The sequence below is a fragment of the Musca domestica genome, unplaced genomic scaffold (genome assembly GCF_030504385.1).
Source record: "Musca domestica strain aabys unplaced genomic scaffold, Musca_domestica.polishedcontigs.V.1.1 1, whole genome shotgun sequence".
Taxonomy (NCBI): Eukaryota; Metazoa; Arthropoda; class Insecta; order Diptera; family Muscidae; genus Musca; species Musca domestica.
Window position 1 is genome coordinate 45107133 of NW_026712114.1, and position 20003 is coordinate 45127135.

Consider the following 20003-nt stretch of genomic DNA (forward strand, 5'->3'; position numbering starts at 1 on the left):
AGCAGTCGTTCTATTTTATTTGTTTGCCCTCAAACTCCTCGATATTAGCTCGTCTTAGCTATGTACAAGGTGAGATAAAAACTGCAGCAAAGTCCAACGCCATAATTTATTTTTATTTTTATATATTTTTTTTAATTTTATTGAATGGAAGCAAAAAATGACGGAAACAGCATAAACTTTTAGAATAAGTTTAAATTTGTTCGAATTGGTCATCTTTGGCACGAATTATGGCCTTCAAATGGCCAATGAAACCGTCACACGCTGCCCGAGTGTTGCTCTGCGGTATTTTGGCCCATTCCCGGCGAAGCGCTTGCTTAAGAGGATCGGCACTTAGGTATTTTTTAGTGCCAACCTTGCTTTCCAAAATACTCCAGATACAATAGTCCAACGGATTGGTATCCGGAGATTTTTGTGGGCCATTGGGCGCTGGAAATGAAGCGAGCAACCCCATTTTGTAACCATTCTTGGGTGGGGCGTGCTGAGTTTTTCTACCTATGTATTCTCCGTGAAATATAGTTTCCTTGTGTCGCAATTAATTTTCTTCATCCTTATCAATGTGCTTTATCAAGGCTTTTTTACTAAATTATTTTAATATTCTACGTCCGGCTTCTAGCAAGTACAAAATATTCTGCCGATACGAAAATTCAAATGAAGTATCTCATACAAGCGTTGCGACTATATATGCCGACTGCGAAGCCGATTTGAAATGTTTTTGCCCTCAGTTCTTATTTGCATTTTTGCCTTGAAAATACCTACATGCACATTTTTAAATATTGAAATATTAGAAAAAATATTTAGAAACCTTCCGTCTAAAAAACATACAAATAAAAAACAAAACTTTGCCCAGTTGCCAAATTGATATTTATTTGGTTCCAATGGAAATTGAAAACAAATCGATTGTCGAGTCTTAACTTGTCAACCGAATTGAATTTATTTTGGTATTTTGCACTGCATGCACACAAAAACAACAACAGGAACAACAATTGATATAGCTGATACTATACGCTATCTACATTTCTTTTTTTAGTTTGTTTTCATGTCATTCTTGTTCGGTTCCCATATTCATCTCCGGGCAGAATGGTCTATTTTGAACATCCTGTGTTCCCATATTCTATTTAACGTTTATTGACATTTTCTTTTCTACGTTTTTGTTGCTGTGGCGACAAACAAGAGGCACGCGTCATGTTTGTCATTATTATATAAGTTTTTCAGACCCCATGTACCCGCTTCAATGAAGCGCCAGCCAACCAGAGGAATGTTGTCACTTGCGAATTGTTGTGGTGTCATTTTGTGGAAGGATAGTCCTTTTTTACTTTTTTGTTTGTTTCTCTTCTTTCTTGCTACAGTTTGGCAGTCAGTTAGTCAGCCGGTTCTCTCTCTCTCTCTCTCTGTTGTTGTGACAGGTTGTGTTCCATTCCATTATTGATTATTTTTTAAAGTATGATGGACAGTGAAAAATATTCGCTCGTTTTATTTTACTTATCATTATGGAATCGAGGAAATGCCGCTCAATCAACCCAATACATAACCATTTGGCATGTTAACGCCAGCGTTATTGATATTGACGTTCGAAATCATTTTTTGTTCATTTTTAAGGAAAAATAAAAAAATTGTTAGCAAACGGTTTGATTCCGGAAATGGTATGAAAAGTGTTATGGGTAACTTTATGGGTTCACTCTGCGGAACTGAGAATATTATTAAATTTTTTTTTGTTTCAGCTACTAAGGCCTGATTTATTTCTAAAGAAAAAAATGCCTCAGCAAATAAGCCAGATTTTTTTCGATAAAAAAAAACCTCAGCCAATTGAGGCATGATTTTTTTTCTACAGAAAAAAATGCCTCAGCCAACTGAGGGCTGATTTTTTTTCTATAGAAAAATCTCAGCAACTTTTATGGAAAAAATTATCATGAGATGATCAGAGACTCAGGCTGGGCTTTTTCTATAGATAAATGACTCATTGGGACCGAATAGTTATCCTCCATGAAAAGATCCAACATATTTTAAAAACATACTTATTTTCTGGAAAACCTCTAAGCTTTTAAAAGTAATGCATTCTCCATTTTCCGCTAAACTCCATTTGAAAATATAATTACATTTAATGTGCCACAAATCACTGCATCATTTACTATCTACGCTAGGTGGGGGACGGTAGAAGAGGCTGTGCATCATCGATGCTCAAAACCTGAATCATGATGTCTCCCTTAACGACAAAACATCGTCCAGCTGTTTTCCACAAGAATTTGCAGTGAAATAAAAATCCTTGCAGTCATAAACTTTAGCACGTTTCTCGAACGTGTTCTATCTTTACTTACAACAGAATGAAACGTGTTGTATGTTGCAGCAACATTAACGTCTTCTTCAAAATCTTTTCACAACGAAATTGAGACGAAATCCCCCATAAATTTCCCAGAATTGGGGGGAATATGGTGAGCAAGTAAAATAGGTTAAAATATTAGAAACTAAAAGGAAAAAAGCTTGAGAAAGAACAGCCAAAAACGTAAAGTTTTGACAAATTGAGAGAATTTTCGTTTGAAGTTGCATCAAAACATGTCATGACTTAAACGAGAGTTTGCTGAGTAAAACTTTGTTAAAGAATCGTTATCTATTGCATATTGGCTGTTAGCATTGGTTGGCAACGATTGCCCTGGATTTTGATTTTTTCTCGTGGAGAATTTAAAGAACATCCTGCCATATATCCTTCCACGTAAACATTGTAATTAACAATTCCTCGGAAATTACACACTCTCACATATGTGGTTACATTGTTTGCTTACACCCCCTACGTCACAGCTACCAACTGAATTTTCCATTTTACCCCCATATCAACACCTACAATTTTCTTAACGTTGACTTTGCAATTTTTCCCACTTCTTCTGCCTTTCTTTTCTTCCATCATCATCCTTGTGTATAGAAGGAATTAAATATTTTTTTCATGAATGTGAAATGAGGATTCATGAATCATAACTACGTCATGGTTGTTTGCATCCCCAGCCGTTTGCTTGATTTCCTTTTCTACCCAGCTTATAAAATCATAAGAAGGAGTAACAAAAAAATCTGACGCTTGAATTAAGTAAACTGGCATGTTGATGACTAAGACTATATTTCTGACACGGCAGGCGGAGAGAGCATTGCACCAAGGCGTGTAAATTACATAACTTTTTACTTAACAACAAGTAGTGTTACAATCAACCTACAATCAACCAAGCAGGTAAATATGATGAAAAAATTAGAAAATGTGAAAAAGAGTAAAAAGAAAGAAGAATGTTGTTTAAAGGATAACCTAAGTCCAGGTGAGATTGCAGAAGCTAAGGTCTTAAGTGTTACATTGACAAGTGATCAAATTGAAAAAAGGATCTCTCAAATTCAAATAAAAATGGTTGCACATGTTGTAATCAGTCAATCCCTCATAGGAGAACTTCAGCTAAACATGGGCAAAAATATTTCCAAATGCCAAATCCTCCGTCTAGACATGCTGGTAGGATCTTCGAAACTACTAATTACTAAGTACATTTTGGCACCAGTAACTACTTACAAAACAGAATCATATCCCCTTATTGAAACATACAGGGTCAGATAAAAAACTGCAACAAAGTCAAACGACATAATGTTTACATTTTTTTTTAATTTTATCAAATGAAAGCAAAAAATGTCGGAAATAGCATCAAATTTTGGAATAAGGTTAGATTTGTTCGAAGTGGTCACCTTTGGCACGAATTATGGCCTTCAAACAGCCAATGAAACCGTCATACGCTACCCGAATGTTGCTTTGCGATATTTTGATCCATTCCCGGCGAAGCGCTTGCTTGCGGTGATCGATACTTTAGTATTTTTTGGTGCCAACTTTGTTTTCCAAAATACTCCAGACACAATAGTTCAACGGATTGGTATCCGGATATTTTGGTGGCCATTGTGCGTTGTAAATTAAGCGAGGAACCTCATTTTGTAACCATTCTTGGACGTGCTGAGTACAAGGTCTGCGGCCAAAATGTTTGCCTGCCCAAGGCTTTAATACACCCTCAAGATAATATTCGGCATTTATTCTGATGCCACCGTCGATTAATACGAGCGGAGAGCGACCATCGGTTGTTATGGCGGCCCACACCATCACCATGGCCGGCGCTTGAGTTCTGGTGGCCAACCGAAGGTGCACATTTTCAGCTGACCTCTTTGGCAAGTAATCACGATCATTTTGTTTGTTTACCAACTGCTGGACAACGAAAGTTTTCTCATCGGAGAAAACCACTTTCGGCCAAGCGAAGCAACTCTTCAGCTTCTTCTATAGCGGTGTAAGCCTTATTATTCAATATTTGCCGAATGGAATATTGCGTTGTGTTCAGTTCACGTCCTTTTTCGGCCACTGCGACGCGGGTTTCGAACAAGTCGCTTGTTTACTTTTCAAACCATTTCGGCTGATGTTGCTGTTTTCTTCCATCCACTTCCTTAACGTTGGGCTACGCCACCAGTATCACGGTAACGAGCGATGGTACGAGACACAAAAGATTTATTCACATTTAAATACTGGAGTGCTCTTACGATAGCCACTTGTGGTTTTCCAGCCAAATATAAAAAAAATCACCCTATCACGCTTGAATTCCATCACGAATAACTTTTTTTCTGGAAAAATCTCACCAAAATGCTATTGTACATTTGTAAAAAATATAATGAGCTGTCAGTGGAATAATTTTAACAGATGTCGGACAAGTGGCTTAGAAATGACAGAAGTCTGTAGTTTGCTGTAGTTTTTTCATCTCGCCCTGTAGGTATGATATAGGAAGTAAGTACTTACCTAACAGCTATCAAGAACCAATAAATATAGCTCATCTTGTCAAAGTGTATATGGCACTCACTACTAGCAATGCTTAAAGTGGCACAAAAGGTTAGCAATATTGTTGGGTGTAAATATGATATTTTCATCTTAATTAATTCATCCAAAAATATTTTTTACTCACCTTTGTGGAAATAAATTTCCCTTTGAAACAAATCTTCTCAAGAAATAAATCTCAATACTTCCAGTACAAATAAAGACATTTTATAATAAAATGTACATACTTTATTATTTTCATAAAGAAAAACAACTTGTAATAATATTTATAATATACATAAATAAATAGTCCAAGGGCATATTTTCGACATTGGTAGTATTCTTGCAAAACATCAACACACACAAGCTAACTTACCTTCATTTATTATTCCAATACAAATATTAACATCAGCAGGAGAAGGAACATCGTTATCATCACCTGAGTATACACTCGTGTATATGTGTATGTAGTAGACTGTGATTTAAATCTTTTCTCTGATTGCCTGATTCCAACCGACGACACGCATACACGCCAACTGTATCTGGGGGCGTCGAACATAATTTCAAACAAATAAACACCAAATCAAACATTGTTATATGTTCTCGATGATGGTTAGTTATTGTTCTCGGTGGTGGTCATGATGATACTCACCATCTTGATGAGCAGCTTTGCTCTGAATGCAGCAGCATTGTTTTTGCTCTTGGCCCCACTTTTGTTTCCAATTGCGCACCCTATCTTGGTCAGGATATTGCCATTGAAAAACAAAACACACACACACACACGCAGAAACAATGGAATTCATGTGATATTTAAAGATGAAAATCTATCCGACGTACGTGAAAAATGTGAAATTTTGCTTTTCTATATAGAGAAAAAAAAAACAGGTTTTATTCACATAGCCAGCAGACACAACAAATGAACATTGTAAAGTTTTGTTTTCCCTTTTTTAATGTAAAAAGAAATGTATCAAGTTTCAAACAAAAAAGAAGCACAAGCTCTAAATTTAAAGGAATAAATTTCTTTCAATGAAATTACTCATGAATGGATAGATTGTGAGAGTAGTACGGATGATGTAGCTTCACGCTTTACACACATACCAATTTTTATATACTCACCCACATACATTCATACTTTTTGTCGATGGCTGCGTGTATGCGTTTTATTTCACATGAACCACACAGAGATTGATGCTGGCATTTTAAATTGCCCTGAAATGAAACGACGTCTGTTAAGAATCGTTGCTGAATTGTGTTCGAGTTGCCGGAAACGGATGTTGCCAATAAAATATTAAATTCCAATGATCATTAATGGGACTTTTGTTTTGCAATATCCGCCATATATGTTGTCGAAGGACAGCAAGGAGTGGTTCACGCGTTGAACACACATGAAATGCATATGGAATGTGAAGTATGGGTAAAAGTAAATCACTGAGTTGATGTGACAAGGCTTCCATAAAACAGATAAAACAATGGGTCATCTACCACTGATAAGATTAACCCAGGTATCACCGGTACTATAGAGGGTGAGATGGAAAAACTGCAACCAACCAACTGCTGTCATTTCTAAGCAACTCGTCCGACAACTGTTAAAATTATTCCAGTGACAGCTCATTATATTGTTTACAAACGTACAAAAGCATTTTAGTGAACATTTTCCCAGAAAAAAAGGTATTCGTGATGGAATTCAAGAGTGATAGTGTGACAATTGGGTATCGCTAGAGCACTCCAGCATTTAAATATGAATAAATCTTTGTGGCTCGTACCATCGCTCGTTACCGTGTACTGGTAGCATAGCCCGACGTCAAGGAAGTGGACGGAGGAAAACCGCAACATCAGCAGAAATGGTTCGAAATGTAAAGACTTTATCGAATCCCTTGTCGCAGTGGCCGAAAAATGGCTTGTGCGCTGAACATATCCCAATATTCCATTCGGCAAATATTGAGAAATGAGCTCGGGGTAAAGCCATTAAAATTCCGACTAGTGCAAGAACTTACACCGCAACAGAAAGAAAATAGACTCAAAATAGCTAAAAAGTTGCTTCGCTTAGCCGAAAGTGGTGAACTGCCGAATTTGGTTTTCTTCGATGAGAAAAACATTCGTTTTCTAGCAGTTTGTAAATAAACAAAATGATCGTGTTTAATTGCCAAAGAAATCATCTGACAATGTGCACCTTCGGTTGGCCACCAGAACTCAAGCGCTGGCCATGGTGAGGGTGTGGGCCGCCATAAAAGCCGATGGTCGCTCTCCGCTCTTATTAATCGAACGTGGCATCAGAATAAATGACGAATATTATCGCGAAAATATTCTGGGGGGTGTATTAAAGCCTTGGTCACGCAAACATTTTGGCCGCAAACCTTGGACATCAGCACGCGCCACCAAAGTGTCGATCCACCTATCTATCATCCGTAAAGGAAAAAAGATTCATTTTTAAATCATTTGATCATACATTTATTTTGTTTAAAAAATATTTCCTTTTTTCAGATTCATTTTTAAATCATTTGATCATACATTTATTTTGTTTAAAAAATATTTCCTTTTTTCTTCAAAATACCACAGACCAATTCGTGCCAAAGGTGACCAATTCAAACAAATCTAAACTTATTCTAAATTTTGATGCTATTTCCAACATTTTTTGCTTTCATTCAATAAAATTAAAAAAAAATGTAAAAATTATTTATTCTCAGATGGCCTCAGAAATTATCTTCGGTAGACTAGGTTAGCTGAGGAACTATCTATTGTAGAGTAGATGAGATAGGTGATCTTCTTCTACTGAGCTCCTTTGTAAAGTAAATAAACCCATGGACTATCTACTTCAGAGTTCATGAGTTTAAGGGCCATCTACTGAAGAGTAAATATGCTCGGGAATCATCAATTAGATGAGCTTACGAATCCTCTACTATCAATGAAGATGAACTCTAGAATTATGTGCTATTGAATAGATTAGCCCTGGGTTCATTTACTACAGAGCACATGAGCTCAAAAATCGTCTACTGCAGAGTAGGGCCTAGGGATCATCTGCATAAATCATTCTGCAGAATATATGAACCTTAGACTCCTCTACAATTAACGCAGGTCACATCTTTATTTTTAAAGTTTTCTTTCCACGATATCTAATATTATCCGAAACATTCTCCTCTGTTAGCTTTTCAGCCACCTGTTCATTTGCAGTAAATGGATACCATCAATCTGGCTTGGATAATACTTTACTAACCCTGTAATTCATTTAATTAAAACTCCTTAAGAAACACAATGGAAGCATACGAGCAAAAACTGTTTTTTAACATTGCTCTTTCAAATGTGAACGTTCGTCCGTACTCTTCTATACTCATCAACAGCATCCTTGTTTCCAATGTGTGGAAAATGGGAAAGTATAAATGAAGAATCATCTAATATCAAATGTACTTTTGGCTTCTCTCGTTTTTCATTGTGTTCAGTCAGTCATTCAGTCAGGTCGATAATTACGTTAATATCCGACAACTGGCACTTACACAACTCTTTGCAGTTGTGTGCAATTGTGGTTGAGTTTTGATTTTACATATGTTGGTGAAAGCTTTACTTACACATGTGTGAAGGATTTTTTCTTTTGCAATAAAAAATGAAGACTTTTTCAAATACTTTGGAAACTGTAAGTTTTTTACCCTACACCACATAGTGGTAAGGGTATTATGTCCTTGTGCATTTGTTTGTAACAGGTAGAAAGAAGCGAGATAGATCCATAGTTACTTTTGAGGATCTTCATAGAATTTCTTTTTTAGTCGATTTATGCATGTCAGTCCATCCGTCCGTTCATGTATTCTTGTGAACAAAATGCAGGTCGCATTTATTATTCGATTGAAATGAAATTTTGCAAACAATGTTTGTTTGGCCCAAGGACGAATCGGATCAGATTTAGATATAACCCCCATATATCTTCAACAGATTTCGGGTATATAGCAAAGCTAATGGTATATTAGCTATCCAAATGAGCTGTATTTTGATACATCCCACCGAATTTAATCTAAAACAAGTAAGCAAAGGCTACAGTCGAGCGGGGCCGACCGTTGAATACCCTACAATACATAATACGATACAGTTTATATAGGCGAGATACTCGAAAGAATTCCACAAGATATTGTGACAAATAATAAAAGAAAACCATCAGGTTTCGTTCTCTAATTTTCGAATAATAGTAACTTAAACTAATTTGCTCATTTCCAATTTATTGGTAGATGTTGCACTTAAATGGTCTTCCTAGATCTGGAACCAATATTTCCCAAAGACCTATAATCTCTCAGAAGTGGCAAAAGATTAACATTTATTATTGGTTTTTGACTGAAACGCATCTATATGAGTTACAGACATTTGACTATATTCTTCAACGAAATAAGCGTTGACGAAGTAGTCAGAAATGCGTCTTTCCTGTATTTGTGAATTCTCCAAAGAGTCACTGGAATGGACATTTTCGTATTTAGTCTACAAAAGTTGGCAAACTATTTTGCGCATTGAATATTTTTGGATGGCCATCCAAAACTGCTTGGCTTTTGCAATGTCCGGTAACCCCCATTCAAATGTGCGTGAAGATCGGGCGATAATTACGACCTGCTGACAATTTTGCCGTTTTTTGGTCCATTTCAACCCCTAAATATATGGCGATCATCTCCAAAAAGAGTAGGCTTCTATTCTGACCCTCATCTTATCCCCATGCAAAATTTCGTAAGGATCGGGCCATAAATGCGATCTGTATATGATATCCTGATATCCTAACTGCTTAGTTTTGTTAGCTGTAGAAATAATACCAAATGTTTAATTCAAAATTAAAATATGCCAAAAATATGACAAAATTGAAAAAATATGAGAAAATTTACAAAATCAATATTTTCATCTTTAGAGAGATGTTTTTATGCGACTTTTTAGGCGTTTTTTCTTTTCTGCCAAGAGGCCATTCAGAATTAATGAGAACTGTCGAAATCAGTTCAACCGTTCGCGACATAAAATAGATCTTTCAAGCATATCTTCTTTGATAGACATATATATCGCACATATTTTGCTATATATTCGATTTGTTGGATCTTAACATCAATGTAAAGATCAGAAGTAACCTTGTCATGGCTTTGTGATTTCGCCGGGATTTAAAATATTCGCGGTTTAATGAAAAATTTTGAATTTTTTCAACAAAAAAGATATGGTCTATTTTAGCCGCTAAATATTATCCGATGACCACCCAAATTGGTAGGCTTCTTCCCCGCCCTAAACTCTAGCTACATGCGAAATTCCGCGTCGATTGGTCTATAATTGCGTATAGCTACTGCAAAATCCGACATTTTTTCAGTATTTGGTCCATTTCAACCCCTAAACATTTGGCGATCATCGCCAAAAGAAATAGGGTTCTATTCTGAAATTAACCCCACCTACATTTTAAATTTCGTGAAGATCGGGCCATAATTGCGACCTGTAGAGTGATTACAAATTAACATGGACAGACGGACGGACGGACATACATAGCTAGATCGACTCAGCTCGGCGAGATAGGAAGATCCATATATACTTTCCTATGTGGGAAATCAATATTTCGTGGTGTTACATAATTTTTGGTCCAATCAAACTTATAATACCCCCAACACATAGTGTTGTAGGGTAAAATCAGGTAAATCAAATTTGGAAAAAATCGTTTCTATAGATCCCATATATATGTTTCTTTCGATTTGAGATTTTAAGTCCCTCATATGCGTAATATGCACTGCAGAAGAATGATATTTGGTACCGGGTATCAGATACTACTCAAAAATACCTAGAATATAGCTCCCATATATATATTTATCCGATATCAGCTTTATTGTGCACCAAATGGATAATATCAGCCCAAATGGACCGAGTTTTGACAATTACGACTGAATTCATTCTATAAACCAGTATTTCAAATTTGGTGTAAATCGATTCAGATATAGCTATAGCTCCCATATATATGTTTCATCCGATTTGGTGTTTAAGTCCCACACAAGCGCAATATGCATTCCACGACAATGATCTTTGGTACCAAATATCAGATACAGCTCCGTAATAAGTGTATCAAATTTTGTCAAGATCGGTTCAGATTTGGATATAGCTCCCATATATATGCCCAACCGATTTCGGGTTAATTGTGGACCAAATGGCCAATATCAGTTCAAATGACTGAATTTTGGTATATCCGAACGAATTCAGACTAGAAGTAAGTACATTAATTTCGGAGAAAATCGGTTGTGATAAATCTATAGCTCCCATATATATGTTTCATCCGATTTAGTGTTTAAGTCCCTCATATCCGTAATATGCATTCGACAACAATGATATTTGGTTCCAGATATCTTATTAAGCTCGGAAATACCTTTGGCAAATTTTATCGAGAACGGCAAAGATGTAGATATATCTCCCATATATATCCTAAATCCGATTTCAGGTTTATTGTGCAAGCAATGGCTAATATCAGCCCAATTGGAGTGAATTTTGGAACGTACTTTCCCATTTTGTTCAACTCGGATCCGTTATATATATTTTTTTTAATATAATCCCCCTCCAAGTGATATCATGCACTATGTAGCATACTATAACTTCTCTAAAGCTAATTGTTGATAGATGGTATGATCTACCTGAAATAATGATTTTGTTACGGGAGCTGTACTAAATTTGCATAATGGTGTAGGGTACCATATAGTCGGCCTCGTCCGATTTAAGAGCTTGCCTACATCCCACGACAAAGCTAAAACAAAATTGTATTTTCCCATAGTTCTCCATAATATATGAAGTTTCAAATAAAAAATTCCAATGTTTTTTTTTTCAAAAAAAAAAAAAAAACAAATATTTACAAGCACTTTGCAACTGTTTTTAAACATGTTTATATGTAGTCACATATATATGTATGTATGCATATTGCTTGTGTGGTTTGCAGAAGAGCTTTTTTGCATTACTTAAAACCATTGATTGCTCTCCAGATGCTTGACAGCTGATAGTGTAACTTCCTCCCTATAGACGAAATCGATTGTGACAAGTACCGTAACATAGTTACTTATGGCAATCGTTAAAAATCTTGTTGCACATTCTCATGTATGTGTTGAGGTTCATACGTGTGTATGCAAGTAACATCGTATGTATGGAGGTGGTTTTTGGTTAATGTAAATGATGTCGCTCGTTGTCTTGTCAATTGTAGTTTGCTGCAATCTTCTGGGGTACGAATGGTCATTTTTCGTTTCGTTTTTAATGTTTGTGGTTAGTCGAATTGCTATCGTAATGATGTCTTCTTGGTTTACGATTTTATTTCTTTCAGATTTTTGATGGTTTTATATTGTCGTCCATTTTCGCATCGTTTATTTTATTATTTTTTTTCTTTTTTGGAACATTTTAACTAACCAAAGCAATTCACATTTGACTTGTGTTTTTTGGGATTAATGGATTATTAATGGGAAATAATACTTTATTACCATACACCACTTTAAGAATATTTTGAGTTTGATTGAGCCAAAAATGTTGTGACACCTCAAAATATTTATATGTGACTGGAACGTAAAAAATCTTGAAATCGGGTTTTATCCTTATATGGGAACTAAAGCAACAAGTGGCCCGACATAACCCATTTTTATACCCTCCGCCTTGGAAAGGAGGGTATATTAACTTTGTCATTCCGTTTGTAACATTCTTAAATATTCGTCGTAGACCCCATAAAGTATATATTCATATTCATATATATATTCATAATCAGCATAAAATTCTAAGTCGATTTAACGATGTCCGTCTGTCTGTTGAAATCACGATACAGCCCACATTATTTGACGTAGAGCGCAAAAATTTAGCAGAGCAATTTGCATTGTGTCTAGGATGGTTGGTATTGAAAATGAGATATATCGGTCCACGTTCTGGTATAGTCCCCATGTAACAGTTCCTCCCGATATTCGGTATTTTGATGATTTATGCCACATTTTTTCACGGATTTGTCTGAAAATTGGTATTTGTAGGTCATAACTGGTCTCTGTGCGTGTGGCAAAATATTGCATGTATAGGTCCACGTTTTGGTATAGCCCCCATATAAAGGTACTTCCCGATATTCAGTATTTTAATTTTTTTTGCCACATTTTTTCACGGATTTGTCTAAAAATTGGTATTTGTGGGTCATAATGGGTCCTAGTTCGTATGGCGAAACATTGTATGTAAGATCCACGTTTTGGTATAGTCCCCATATAACGGTACCTCCTTCTTTGAAAATTGGTAGTTGTAAATCATAATGGGTCCCAGTTCGTGTGGCGAGTCATTGTAATTATAGGTCCACGTTTTGGTATAGCCCCCATATAACGGTACCTCCCGATATTCGGTAATTTGATGGTTTTTGCCACATTTTTTCATGGATTTGTCTGAAAATTCTGGGTTCTAGCTCCTTTAGCGAAACATTGCATGTGTAGGTCCACGATTTGGTATAGCCCCTATATAACGGTACCTCCCGATATATGGCATTTTAATGGTTTTTACCACATTTCTACTAATGTTTCCTTTACCCTAAGGTGGAGGATATTAAAAGTTTGGCTCGGCCGAACTTAATGTTTTTTTTACTTGTTTCAATAAATAATGTTTTACGTAATCCAAAGCTCCCTATAAATTTTTAAAGTTCAATATTAAATGTTGCGCAATATTTTTCATAATATTGAGAACCTTTTGTAAATTATCAAGGCTATATTAAAAAAGTTTTGCCTAAGGGCCCGAATCTCTTCTGGGGTTTTGATCTACAAGCCGATTGATGTCAAAGGTGGAAAAGGTGGTAAATTTTGCGAAAAAAATGTAAACTAAAATTTATTATATATTTTCACCTTACATATAATGCATACAAATTTCTTTTGTTCGGGGACTAATAATGAAATTTGATGTAGAATACTACCCCCAAAACAAAAAGAATTGTGTATAGATTTGGACTTAATCTGACAACGTGTTAAATTAGCAGAAGAAACGTCAAAACATAATTTTCTTTTTATACCCTACAACACTATGTGTTGGTGTTATTATTAGTTTGATTGGGTCAAAAATTATGGTTTTCCACATAGGAAAGTATATATGGATCTTCCTAACTCGCCGAGCTGAGTCGATCTAGCTATGTATGTCCGTCCGTCTGTCCATGGTAATTTGAAGTCACCCTACTGGTCGCAAATATGTGCCGATCTTCACGAAATTTAGAATGAATTTGGGGCTAGGGCCAGAATGGAAGCCTATTGCTTTTGAAGATAATCGCATAATATTAAGGTGTGGAAATTGACCAAAAACTGAAAAATTTCCTAATTTTGCATTTGCTCTGCAATTCGCAATTATAGACCAATAGAAGCGGAAGTTAGCATGACTTAGGCTAAACTTAGGGCTGTGGAGGAACCTTCGTATTTTGATGATAATATTTGTGTTAAATAAAAGTCAATTTTCCATTAATCCGCGAAAATTTTTAATCCCGACGAAATCATAAATAGACGAACAGGTCAATCCTTACCGTTACGTAGATACCGATAGTATATATATCGGATATATATAGCGAAATATATACAATGTATATATACAAAGGAATGGGATGTTAGCTAGAATGCTTACAACCCAAGAATGACTGGACCGATTTTGACAAATTTTGTCAATTCAGAATGTCCTCTTGGCATAAAAGTATAAAACCTAAAAAAATCGCATAAAAAGATGCCAATAATGACGTTAATATAGAATTTGTAGTATTTTGTGAATTTTTTTTTTTATTTTTTCATATTTTTTATCGCATGCGATTTTTTCAATTTGTCTTAAAATATGGAAGTGTATATTTTACAGATTGCAATTATCGTCCAATTCCCACGAAAATTTTCACAAGGGTAGGGTTAGGCTCAGAAGGGCTATGCCTATTGTTTCCAAAGATGTCCGCAATATATTTAGGGGTTGAAATAGACCAACAACTAAAAATGTTCCTGTTTTTGTAGCCGTAATAAAGATCACAAATAGAGACCAAAGGACACAAAATCTCGCATGAAGTCAGAGTTTGGGACAGCGGATAGAATGGACCATTACTTTTGTGTGAAAAAATATCGACATTACTTACAGGCGATATCCGAAACACACAAAAAGCGAACTTCTGGTTTTTTATGCTGACTTCGTTGACGAATATATCCAAATATCGTAGACAAGCCATTCATATAGATGAGTATAAATTTGGAGATACTAAGGGCCTCTTACTATTGGAGATGATCGCAAAATATTTAGGGGTTCAAATGAACCAAACTGAAGCCAATCGACACGCCCTAGAAAAGAGAATTAAGGACAGGGAAGAATTCTAGAATTTTGGATGACCATTGGATTATATTAAGCTCTAAAATGGACAACAACAAGTGTTTTATGACATAATTTCAAAAGCGAAATCTTCCAAAATGGATTTGGACGTAAGGGGGCTTACATATTATAGTATTGTAGAGTATCACATGGTCGGCCCCGCACGTATATTGCCTTTGCTTACTTGTTTAAAATACAAATTTCAAATGTAATTTTCTTAAGATAACGATTATAACTAAACATATGGTTTATTTCGAGATTTATAGTAAAATTTTGTGTAGAATATATCTTTGTTTGACACTTTCTGCCCAAAACCGGCATTTTATGTTACTTTTATGCATCAACTCGATAAAAGAACAATGAGAAAATTATAGAAAAATTAGGAAATTGATACAAATATTTTCTTGATATATAATTAAAATAGAGTTTTATTTTCTTTTGTGACTTATGATGAAATATTTATTAAAAATAGTTTGTCTTCTTTTGGCATAAATTCACATGAAGTATTTTTATACCCTCCATACTATGGTAGACTCTTTGGTGACTTATGATGAAATTTTATTAAAAAAGATTTTATCTTATTTTCACATGAAGTGTTTTTATACCCTCCACCGTAGTATGGAGGGTATATTAATAGGTCCACGTCTTCGTATAACCCCATACAACGGTATCTCTCTATATTCAGTGTTTTGATGATTTAAGGTTCATTTTTCAAACGGAATTATGTCAAACTTGGAGTTCGTAATAAGCACCACCCTCGCTGGCAGATAATTGGGAAGTGAAGGTCCACGTTTTTGTATAGCCCTGTATTGCTGAAAGTGAGAATTACTATATATACAGGGTGAAATGAAAAAAAAAGTTATTCGTGATGGAATTCAAACGTGATAGTGTGATTTCTTTATATTTGGCTGGAAATCCAAAGTTGGCTATCGTTAAAGCACTCCAGAATTTAAATGTGAATAAATCTTTTGTGTCTCGTACCATCTCGTATTGTACATTTCATACGTTTCTAATCTGAGTCAAAATCATCTAGAAGGTTTTCCGGGGAAATTTTAAATAAAAATATCATCTATTTTGGTTTATAAATGGAGATAAGGTACATTTTCCCAATTCACTTCAAACATGATTCTTTCACAGTGCAGCATTTCCCTGATGCATTTCTTATGCATATGACCTCGGTTTTAGATGGATTGATTTTAATGCCCCAGCTATCATAAAAACTAGTAACCTTATCTAAGTGATGCTTAACTTTGCACATTGCCATAAGTATTGATTCGTCATGAGCATATAGTAGGGCAAAAGAGCTAAAGAGTTGCTTCGCATGGCCAAAAGTGGTGAACTGCCGAATTTGGTTTTCTCCGATGAGAAAACATTCGTTGTCCAGCATTTTGTAAGCAAAAAAAATGATCGTGTTTACTTGCCAAAGAGGTCAGCCGATAATGTGCATGGTGATGGTGTGGGTCGCTCTCCGCTCGTATTAATCGACCTTGGCATCAGAATAAGTGCCGAATATTATCGCGAAAATATTCTGGAGAGGGTATTAAAGCCTTGGGCACGCAAACATTTTGGCCGCAGACCTTTGACATTCCAACAGGCACTCAGCACTCGCCACCCACGAATGGTTACAAAATGAGGTTCTTAGCTTCATTTCCAGTACACAATGGCCCCCAAATCTCCAGATACCAATCCGTTGGACTATTGTGTGTGGAGTATTTTGGAAAGCAAGGTTGGCACTAAAAATACCAAAGTGTCGATCACCTCAAGGAAGCGCTTCGCCGTGTGACGGTTTCATTGTCCGTTTGAAAGGTGGCCAATTCGAACAAATCTGAACTTCTAAAATTTTCCAAAATTCTAAAATTTGATGCTATTTCCGACATTTTTTGCTTTCATTCAATATAATTTAAAAAATGTAAAAATTATGGCGTTTGACTTTGTTGCAGATTTTTATCTACACCATATCTCTCATGGATGTGCGACAAATCCCCATAAAATATCTTTGGATATTAAATTTATTACCTGCCTTTTGAAAGTAACCCTAGTCACTGTACTCTATAGGTCTTTACATAAACTCTATGGCTTAATTTTAATATTAACATCAAGTATATATTAAATTGTTACATCAACCAAAGATATTTATCTGATATCCTTAAATTACAAAAGTGCAACTTCACACACGTAACGTTTAACTTTAAAAATAATAATGATAGAACTAAAGAACAGAATAGTTGCAATATCTTCTCTCCTATTCACATGAGTGTTGAATAAAAAAAAGGTCAGAATGGGGTCAATTGCTTCAACGATGTTTAAGAATAAAAGAAAATAGAGGAAAAGGAGAAGCTAAAGCAAACGAATATGGTTAAAAATATAACACATGTACATTAGGGAATGTTTTATTTAAAAGAAAACAAGGTGAACTCGTTGTATTATGGTATTATCAACTTATTTGAGTTAACTTATTTAAAATAAAATAAAGAATTTTCCGGAGAACTAAACAAAATCTCATGTTCATGTGGGCGTATAAGTAACGACAATACCAATACGCCACCAATGCACAGTGGTCGAGGTCGTATGGGAACAGCGGCCAAAAATACTTTCAGTGCAGATATCAATATGAATCTTTGGTTATGGTACCTTGATGGGATAAATATAAAAAATGTGACAGAATGGGTATGGTCGATGCATGTTTTGACATGGTCCCCATATAACGTACCTCCCGAATAAGGGTTATTTGCCCAATTTTTGTCACATTTCTACACCAGGGAAATATATCAAATATAGCTCTCATATATATCTATCCGATTTCAAGTTAATTGTGCACCAAATGGATAATACAAGCCCGAATTGAAAAGGCTCAAATGCCTCGACAAATTTAATATAAATCAATTCAGAGGAGGATATTCCTCCCATATATTAGTTCCTTTGGACTTTTAATTATTACTATAATCATTGTTGGTATGATTTAATTCTCAAAAATTCCCCATTAAAACCTTTATTTGTTATGTGACGCTCTACTAAATATGCAAAGTGGTGTAGGGTATCATGAAGTCGGCCCCGCTCGACTTTAAGACTTTATTTACTGGTTATTGTTTGGTAAGGCTCGCTGTCCCATTATAAAAGGGTCAGAACTCAGAAGAAGACGGTTAATAAGATCTGTGTTTTTTGAAACACGAGAATTTTTTCGGGCATGATTTAGTCGAAACTTGGAAGATAGTGCCATGGATATAAATTTGTTAACTTTTTCGACATAAATATTATACCCAGAGGACAATGCCTGCAACATTATTGAACACCCCTCAATTACATACTTATCAATCCCTAACAACAAAAACATATTCTATGTCACTAGCACCATAGAACTGACAAAATTGCAGCGAAGTCACTTCAGTATATTGGGCATAACATACAAATCTGACAAAATCTGAAAGTTAAATTAGCACTTTTAGAATCTTAGGTCCATTACTAATGGCGTGAAAAAAATCACATTGGAGGATTCAGGGGGGAAAACAATTAAAACTTTAACTGAAATCCAATTTTATTTTCAAAATTAATCTTAAAGGCAACTCAGAAGACTCACATCTTTTATATTATACACATATACTAAACACACAAATTACTGCACTAAAAATAAGTTAATACCTTGCTTTTTAATAATAATGCCAAGATTTGTAATTTTAAAATGTATTTAATTTTGTAATACAGTTCTATTTTTACTCCACTTTTTCTCTGATCACACTGAAAAAAACAACTAACTACATTTTCTCTTTTTTGATGCTATTTCCGAAGTGTCCCGTTAGAATGAAGCCAAGATTATTATGTTTTCTAAAAAGCTTAACCCCTTAAGAGTTCATTTGTACACATTTGACAATAAATATCTGATTTTCATTTTTTGAATTTTGGCCAATGGCAGCGACCACTGTGCAATGTAAATGATTAAAAAATGATTTTGGAAATAGAATAAAGTGTGTACAATTATTTCAAAAATATTTGCTGTTGGATTTTGCACCTAATAAACATTCCCCTTGTTTTAAGATAACTGTAGTTAAACTGAAGTTTATATAGGGTTTACGTTGTTTTTGTTGTTTAAAAAACAACTAGCAAAGGAGGCCAGGGCTGAGGCAAACATAGCCAGGGGATATTAAATATATTAGCTATGGAACGGGGCAACGTTATTGCAATCGTGTAGTTTTTACGCTAAAAAATTAAAAATAAGAAGGTTATGTTAGAACAAGCCAAACTCGTTAGAAGATTTCTATATTTAGAAAATTCTTAAAAGGTTGTCTATCCATAGAAGCACCATAAAAATTCTCCTATCCACAGAAGGCCTTTAGAGGACCTTCTATCTCTTTTTCTTCTATCCATAAAAGTCCTTTAGTTGGACTTCAGTCCATAGAAGATCTTATGGAGGTGTTCTATCCATGGAACACCTTTAGGTGGTCTTCTTTCTACAAGGTATTTTTTGATAACCTTCTGCTCATAGAAAACTCTTTTAAGGGTCAAAAACTATCAGAAGATTTCCTATCCATGGAAGAATATTAGAATACACGTAGCAGATATTTTATCCATAGAATATCCACAGCAGATCTTCTATACATAGAACCCCCCGTATGAGTTCTTCTATCCATAGAAGGCCTTAAGGGGGTTTTCTAGAAGAAGTTTTTTTTCTACAAATAAAAAAAAATTATTCTCAATGTTCCTATTTTCTTAGAAGACCTGTAAAATTGCTTTTCACAGTTTTTCTAACCTTAAGACATGTAAAAGGTCTTTATGTTCCGTAAACACATTGAACTCGAGTAATTTAATTGAAATAAATTAATATATATGTAAAAGAGACCAGTACGGACAAGAACAAAAGAGCATGACGAGGATGCTTTGAACTGCCATCCTGTAAAATTTGTTGTTTTGACTTTGGATATGTTTACTA

The 20003-nt window shown here is 35.2% G+C and overlaps 1 protein-coding gene across 2 annotated transcripts in view; it reads left to right on the plus strand.

The window, feature by feature from the left end:
- Window positions 1–20003, plus strand: part of LOC101890894 (uncharacterized) — a 167661-nt gene that overhangs the window by 133914 nt on the left and 13744 nt on the right. The gene's annotated exons all lie outside the window — the stretch shown is intronic.